We start from the raw sequence: 9,455 nt of genomic DNA on the forward strand, positions 1-9,455 counted from the left end.
TCAGACACTTCTCAATCATTTCAGTGTCCGCTATTTCTATTTTCTTGGAGCCGATTCTTAAAGTTTTATATGTGATCATTTTCTTTCCTGCTTCTTCCATCACTTCTTTGGGAGGGTCGACCCTCAAACAGTCTCCCTCCTTCTTCAAATATTTGAAATGTTTCTTCAAATTTTCCATATCTACCTTCACCTCTCTCATTCCCATGTCGCTGGTCGGCCTGCCGCTGCTAGCTGCAGCTGCGTAGCTGGTAGTCATATTAAACCACCTCAGCACAGCAATGGCTTTCAACAACAAAACAATTCCAACAAAACGGCAACAATATAATAACTGGTCCTCAACAAATTCCTACAACGTATTTCTACTCACGCGCTCCTTCAAAACATGACACAATTCAACGAAGTCACCAGTCAAAAAAAATTAAAAAATTATAATTATGAGAGCAAGCTTAAATAAATAATAATATGGTCTAGACCAAAAAAAAAAAAAAATCTAATTTTTAGTATACCCTTTAGAATAGTCAGGCAGGTTTGGTAACTAAAGACTATTAGGTTTCAAATCCAACGTAAGCCATGATGAAAAATAAATAAAAAATAAATACTACCATTGTATCCATATTTTTATTATTATTTTAATATCAATATTTTTGTCTTATTATTTTAATTTTTATTTCTATCATTACCATTACTATCACCATTACTACCATTATTACCACTACTAATACTATTATTTTTGTTCTTATTTCTATTTTTATATAGTTTTAGGAAGGTGGAGGAAAATTTATGATTGCAAAAAGGGTTACCTCGATAAACTTATTCAAGGTTTTCGGCCCAAAAGACCTCTTTTTTTTATTGGCTATTGGCCTCAGCGAATGAACTGTTGTGCTACGTCTCCCTATGTATAATTTTTTTTCTCTATATTTTTTCTATATATATATTTTTTTATTCTACTGTAATTGTACCGGTCTCTAATATTTTTAATCAACTTTTAATCGCAGTTTATTTATTTATTTATATTATTCTATTGTATTTTTAATCGATTTTTTTTATTCTTATGTATAAAAATTTTGACTTCCCTTTACTAATTTGGTTTTGTGGTCTATGTACTTCTTATATGTGGTCATTGGTGGGCTACGGCTTTTTGAGTCGATGACCTAACGGTTTTATTCTGCAATTAACTTTATATATATATATATATATATATATATATATATATATATATATATATATATATATATATATATATATATATATATATATATATATTTATTAATAAGGGTAGAAATTGATATTAATCAATTAGAACCAGTGGTCTAGCATATTAAAAAAATCCGAAGATTAAAATTATATTACATACAAAAATAAGAGGAATGACCAGCAAAAGTGGACTCCTATATGCTAGAAATAGATGCCGATTCGGCATTTATTTCTAGCATATAAGAGTCCACTTTTGCTGGTCATTCCTCTCATTTTTGTATATATATATATATATGTGTATGTGTGTGTGTGTGTGTGTGTGTGTGTTTGTTTGATTAAATAATAAATTTACAGCATTGAATCTAATATTCCTCTAATTATTAGACTTTATGGTATGACTGTCCCTACCTCTTCTACACCTCATCATGCTCATGGCCAAATCAGTGAATGGTTGCTGAAAGCAGATTGGGATCAGGCAATACTTCACCGAGAGGAGATATAAGCTTCTGCTTATTCCTGTCTGAAGTATCGTCCGATACTTCAGACTTATCGTCCGATGAATTTACTTTGTTGACATTCTTCATCGATAGAATTTTTATAACTTTCAACCTTTCAGTCAAGTCCGCCTTTCTTCCAGTAACATACTGTCCATATAATCTTAAATATTTCTTTAACTCAGGCACAGTAAGTACTTCAATAGCGGAATCATCGAGCTGCTTTATATCCATGATAAGACGTAAAACAATAACAATAGTGTGGATAGTCTGCGGAAGTTTAATTGTCCACATGGAGCGCCGCCTAACCAAGGGAGATAACCTACTTATAGGAAAGCCCTATACGAGCCGTGCACTTTCGCGCAGCTCGCTTAAGTTCTTCATGCTGGATACGTGCTCTCTCATACATACACACATACATACGACTGGGTACTGGAAAGTTCCTGGCTTTGGGTAAAAGAAAATACAGGAGGATCAGTTAATTGTGATTTTATTAAACATATTCCCCTCTCAGATTCACACACTTTTTGCAGCGGTCCTTCAGTTTTTCTAAGCCCCGTAAAAGAACTCGGAAGGTTGAGCCTCCAGCCAGACATTTCACAACACCTTATCTAAGTTATATGCTGCTGCTGCTACTACTACCACTACTACTACTACTACTACTACTACTACTACTACTACTCTGGGTAAATTTTCAGATTAACACCCGCACGATTTTCACTAGGGTGTTAGGGTGGGAATTCTGTCCCTAACCCTAAAACCCTAACCCTAACCTTAACCCTAAAACACTAACCCTAAAACTCTAACCCTAACACCCTAATGAAAATCTTGCGGGTATTAATCTGAAAATTTACCAAACTCTGTGCTTGCTTGCTTGATTGATTGTCTGTCATTGTCTGTCATTGTTTGTCTTAATTGATTGTCTGTCATACAGGCAGACCGGTGCATATATGGGAAATACTCTGAAAGTAAAGCACCCTTGAAACCTGAATACAAGCGGAATAAAATAAGTTTCATGTAAATCGGACTATAGGTTTCCGAGATACATGTTCCCACAAATTTTAAGCAGTAAAACCTGGAGTTATTGCCCTTTACTGTGAACACCGGATTATTTTTGTTGGCATAACTACAGATATGTACCCCACCGATTTTGTTGCCTCATAACTTCCAGAAAAATTGATACTTTAAAAAAAAATTTTAATGAAAAAAAAAAAGTTTTGAAATTCCTCCCCATCTCACTCCAGACCGATTTTGGCCATTTTTTTTCTTTTAATTTAAAAATCATGGCGGAGCCCTTTCGCTAAAGAAAAAAAAATGTTAAAATTTTCAGAGGAAAAGCTGTACGATTCAAGGGAGATTTGGCTGTTGTTTCTAGCACATCCCAAACCACCCTCCGTTTTCACTTTCACATGTATTGATGTTTTCTCAATACTTTTCTCCCATTAAACATTTTATGGAATGATGATGCCGAAGTAACACACGCGTGGTCCGTTGGTGGAATACAAACAAAAAAAAAAAAATGTAACTTTAAATTTTACTCCCACCTCAATCAAACGAAGCGGTGTGTGCGTGTAAGAAAAAAAACATTTTCTAACAGAAAAGTATGCTTTTAAAATGAATTATCGCTTACATACCATGTGGATAAATGTGAGCAATGACCTTCTCAAGCCCTCTAATATTTTAATTTATAAGCAGAAACAATCGGGAGCAGGGAGAGGGGCTGCGAAAAAAGATTATAAATTTTCAAATTTTCTTTTCTTTTATATAGCATATAAATGTATTTATGGAGAGAAAAATAATGAAAAACATCAACACATTCGAGAGTGAGAAAGAAACGAGGTGGGTTGTCTTGGGATGTGCTAGAAACAACTGCTAAGTCACCCTTAAATCACTCACTTTTTCCTCTGAAAATATTAACAATATTTAAAATATATATTTTTTTTTTATACTGAAAAGGCTCCTTTCATGGTTTCGAATAGCAAAAAACAAAATTGGCCATAATCGGTCCAGAGTGGGGTGATGAAGGTGGGCGGTGGACAAAAACATTTTAAAATCATTTTTTCATAAAAGATGTTCCTCCGCCCAGATCATTTCGAAGGTTGTGGTTTTAAAAAAGTGGGTAGGGGAATCCCCGTCACAACGGAGTAGTTCCAACTTATTTGGTCAGATTGCTTTCAATTTTGGTGTATCGATGCAACTCCGAATTTTTATTACTGTCAACCAATTACTTTATCTCGTATATTAAAGAATCTGATGTCATTTGGAATTAAATTTGGGAAATTTGGGTAAATTTTAACCAATCAACAGACAGTGAGGCATTAACAACTTGTTACCATAACAACCGCTCGTTGTGTTGTGTTTCACTTCACCCACGTCTGTGCCGCACGTTGTACTATGTTGATTCTTTACACCATGAGACTCATTTCACCCGCGTGTTTTGCTTTAATTTTTCTGTAGGGTGGTACAGATAATTTGACTGTATTTTTGAATTCTGCATGCGAAAACATATAAGATACAGGCATTCTTTTCCTTGGGACAAATTCTTTGTTGACCAGTGTTATTCTTATCATAGTTTACAAGTCCAAGCATGAAAGCGTTACTCAATTTTGGAGTTTTAGAGACAGACGCCCCCTTTTCACACACACACACACACGAATGCATTAATGTACATAAAAACTTATATATGAATACTTACATCCACATGCACTTATAATATATTAATGATGTACACAAATACATGACATATACCTAATACTGAAATACGCATAAAGTAAACATGCAGACAAATATATTAATATAACAAATTTAAAAAATAATAAAAACATACAAAACTCTATGGAAATCAATGAAGAGACAAAAGATACATGTTGACTTATTACGTAACAGGTCATTTCACAGACGCTAATCTATAAATTTCACAGGGTACAACCTTAAAGTTGACACTGTTACAAAGCAGAACATTTCTATCTCACTATTAGCTAAAAACACACAGTTTTTTCGATTTTTAAACCTCTATAACTTTTTCCTTAAATTTTTTCTCCACAAGATCATGGGTTCATAGCAATAAGAGTGGAAAACTACATCAAAATAACCGATTTTCAGATTTTCTACTTCCTTTAAAAAAATGCAGATTCTGTGAATCCATTTAACAAGATCCGCTCGTTTAATTTGTATTTGGTATTCCACTGAATTTGTACTTGGCATTATGTCTGAAAAATGGTAAGATTTATTCAAATTTTAGAAACGTTAAACTAAAGTTGTGAAGGAATAACAGAGCTACAACAAAAATACCATAAAACACTAGGCTAAAAATATTTTTCGTGATAATTAAAATTACATTGGAATGCGTTAAAATTAAATGAGGGGTAAAGACATATAAAAAAAGGAAGGAATTTATCTGACAACCAAATGTTCAATTATTTATTTATTCATTTATTTATTTATTTTCTTATTTGACAATTCTTAGGTCATCGTAAACTTTGACGCATGAACTATCAAACGTAAGAATATATAAACCAAAATCAGTCCTACCAATGGTGACTATGATCAGTGGCATTCTAGCCGTAGCCACCTCACCTTTCTCTAAGGCATTGCATATCCAGAATTACAATATTCAATATGTTTTATCCCTCCTCTATTCAAGATGCTAAGATTTAATTTAAAGGAGATTTGACTGGTGTTTCTGGCATCCATCTTTGTGTCGAAGCCATTTTGACTGTTGTTGTTTTATTGTTGTTTAGCGCCACATCTGCCATAATTGAATATCAGAGTTATAATCAAAGTCATTCCAAACATGGCATTTCCATCTTTTTCTTAGATAGAGCCCATCAAAACTTATAGTATACAAAATGTTCTTTTCTAAGACGATAGCAGGCAGAGCTGGTTTTAAAACAATTAGGCAAATATGTTCAAACTGGGCCCTGCGCCAAGTGTGGGCCCCGCGCCAAGAGAGAACCCCGCAATAAGAAAGGGCCTCACACCAAGAGAGGCCTCCCCCACCTACACACTCAAGCGGAGGGTGATAGTGGTAGTTGTAGTGATGATTGTGCTAGTATTGGTTGTGGTTTCGTGGTGTTGGTAGTGTTGCTATTGGTAATGATAGGGCTGACTATGGTGGTAATGGTAGTTGTAGTGGTGATTGAGATGATAATGGTGGTGGTGGTGATGGAAGTGTTGGTTGTGGTATTGGCAATGGTGGTAATGATTGTGATAGTAGAGGCAGTTCTGTCGGTAGTAGTGGTGTTGGTGGTGGTTGTGTTAGTGCTGGAGGTAGTGACGCTGTTGGTGGTAGTGGTGGTGGTATTGGTGTTGTTGTGGTTGGTGTTGGTGGTGTTAATGAAGGTGGTGAGGAAAGATTCAATGAGTAACTATGGCGACAGTAGAGGTGCCAGCAATTTGTAATGGCGGGCCGAGGCGTGGGAAAGGCCTATAAGAAACATGGCCACCACCACCACCACCACTACCACCACTGCTGCGGCCGCTGCCACCACCACCAACAACAGTAACAATACCAATAACAGCAACAACAGAAACCATACTGCAATCACTACCACCTACACAAATGATACCACCACCACCACCACCACCGCCACAGCCACTACCACTCCACCACCAACAACAACCACATCACTACCGCCACAGTCAGCACCACTATCAACAACAACCGACACAAACAGCAACGATATAATCCCATTCATCCAAGATAATCTCCATGACTTTACAAAGTGCGAAGAAAGACACCGCAGTCATTTCTCAGAACAAAAGGGCTCCGATGCTACTAGTGTTATTCTTCCATAGAAAATGAATTTTGTCTGACTCTGATTTAACGAATTAAATTATCTACGACTGAGTGCAAAATTAGGTATATATATATATACTTTCCGTATTCCCGAGCGTCATACTAATATATACTTTTGTTATTTACACCACCTGTCCTCGTCTGTTGTTATTATTTGTATATTCTCCCATATATATATATATATATATGTATACCTATTTCTCTCTCTCTCATTCTCCCTCCCTCTCTCTCTTTCTCTCTCTCTCTCTCTCTCTCTCTCTATATATATATATATATATATATATATATATATATATAGATATATATATATATATTTATATATATATATACCAGGTCATTAAGAATGTCCGATTTTGAACTGAAAGTTTATTTTACTTTATCTCAACAAAAAGCTATGCAGTTAATCAAAATATGTACCTAAATTATCAACACAATTTTGCCATTTTATCGCTAGCTTATTTATGCCGACAGCGAAGAATTTTGGAGAACAAGAGGTGATGAAATCACGAAAGGCTGTTTTTGCATCTTCTTCAGATTTGAAGTTGTTTCCTTGTAAAATGTTGTCTAATGCCAGGAAAACGTGATAGTCAATTGGTGCAAGGTCTGGCGAATACGGTAGATGACAGAGCACTTCCAAATTCAGTTCCTGCAACTTGAGTAGCGTTCTTTGTGTAACATGTGGTCGAGCATTGTTTTGAAAGAGAATTGGCCTGTTTCTATTGACCAATCTCGGTTGTTTACTTGCAAGTTCTCTCATTATTTCATCCAATTGGTTGATGTATACATTCGCTGTAATTGACTTACCAGGTCTCATGAAGCTATAGTGGATGACAACAGCGCAGGACCACCAAAACAGACACCAAATAAAATGACCAAGCAAAACTTTAATACACTTAAATGATCTGGCAATGAAAGCAGAGTTGGTACAGAAACATTTGTAACAGATCATTAAAGATGTGTTAAAACCTTTCTTTTTCTTCTTGTTTGGATTATATTTACATATAGACATACACACTCACAGGGAGAGAGAAAAGATAGAGAGACTGAGGAAGACTTGGGACTAAGCGGTGATGATTAATCTTCCGATATCGCAACTTAACATATAAGGGACACAGATTCGTGATGTTTGGTGACAAAATCCAAGCGTGGCGGAATAAGCGTTAAACTGAAGGTCAGTGATTGTGATTGTGGTATCTAACGCGTATCTATATCAACACATTTCACTCATTTTGCTTCTCTTAGTCTCCTTCTGCAACCATGCTCGCCTATTCCACTCATCCTCTCACCTTTCTGTTTGTCCTTTCGGTTGTCAAGCGATGGTGGGGAGACAAACACAGACACAAAGGCACACATATAAATATATACATATATATATACGTTTGGCTTCTTTCAGTTTCTGTCCACCAAATCTACTCAGAAGGCTCGCAAGGTTTTAGTCGACCCGAGGCTATAGTAGAAGACACTTACCGAAGTTGCCACGCAGTGGGATTGAACCCGCAAACATGTGGTTGGAAAGCAAACTTCTTAGCACACACACACACAAACACACACACACATACACACACACACATACACACACACACACACACACACACACACATTGGCTCACGTTACCACCAGCACTGACCTATGCTTCCAACCCACCGTGAAGCGATTTAATCGTCACTACAAAGAGATCAGGACATCCAAGTTCGCCGAGTATTTTCCACGGCCTGTCGCAGGATGACTAATTTTTGCTAGCTGAGTGGGTGGGAGAAACATGAAATAAAACATAACGCCCAGTCTGAGAAATCGAAACCTTGGTCTTAGGATTACGAGTAGAACAACCTAACCACTAGGACACACACCTTCATTGGTAGTAAATTATATGAGATGAAAATGATTCTTGAAATATTTTGTGTATGTCTTGTTTGTTTTCGTTTTATACAGTTTATTGTCGTTGTTATAGTAGTAGTAGTAGTAGTAGTAGTAGTAGTAGTAGTAGTAGTAGTAGTAGTAGTAGTAGTAGTAGTAGTAACAGCAGTAGTAGTAGTAGTAGTAGTAGTAGTAGTAGTAGTAGTAGTAGTAGTAGTAGTAGTAGCTGGTGCTACAGTTGTGTTCAGCCTAGCAACAGTACATGACAACACACATTTCTGTTACCAAGCTACTATACCCAGGTAGGATGGCAACACGAATGTTGGAATCAGGGTGGAATCAAGTTAGAGTAAACCCTAAACCAATACACATTCTCCTATTGTCGTTTCAGTTGTTACACCCCACCGTAACACCGCGCCGCCTTTAAATAACCACACCCTCCTCCTCGTAATTTCATTGTTTTTACCTCCCAACCCAATATTTCTGCTCGTTCCTTTTTCGTCTGCTTCACCTTAGTTTTCTAAGGTGCGCGCGCACACACACACACACACACACACACACACACACGTCAGTATGCATGATATCTATCTATCTATCTATCTATCTATCTATCTATCTATCTATCTATCTATCTACTTGTGTATGTGGCTGTGTGGTAAGATGCTTGCTTCGCAACCACTTGGTTCCAGGCTCAGTCCCACTGCGTTGCACTTTGGGCAAGTGTCTTGTACTATAGCCTCTGGTGTGTGTGTTACACACACACCAGAGGTGGCTCTTGGAACTGCATCACCCGCTATTTCCACTCGATATTATCGATAACATTCAAGTCCTTTTTCTTTAATTCTTTCTTTATACTTGTACAATATATCATCCTTAAGCTTAATATACACGCTTAGTATCGCATATGTATATATATATATATATTTATATATGTATATATATTTATATATATATATATATATATATATATATATATGTATATATTTATATATATATATATAAATTCATAAGAATGGTACAACAAGGTACCGATATTTGCTGGAGAATAGCAATCGATATAAAAACGACGCTAATTGTATATATATAATCTATAACTATAAAATCTATAACTATAA

Source organism: Octopus bimaculoides, chromosome 11 (genome assembly GCF_046866305.1).
Source record: "Octopus bimaculoides isolate indiv1 chromosome 11, ASM4686630v1, whole genome shotgun sequence".
NCBI classification, from domain to species: domain Eukaryota; kingdom Metazoa; phylum Mollusca; class Cephalopoda; order Octopoda; family Octopodidae; genus Octopus; species Octopus bimaculoides.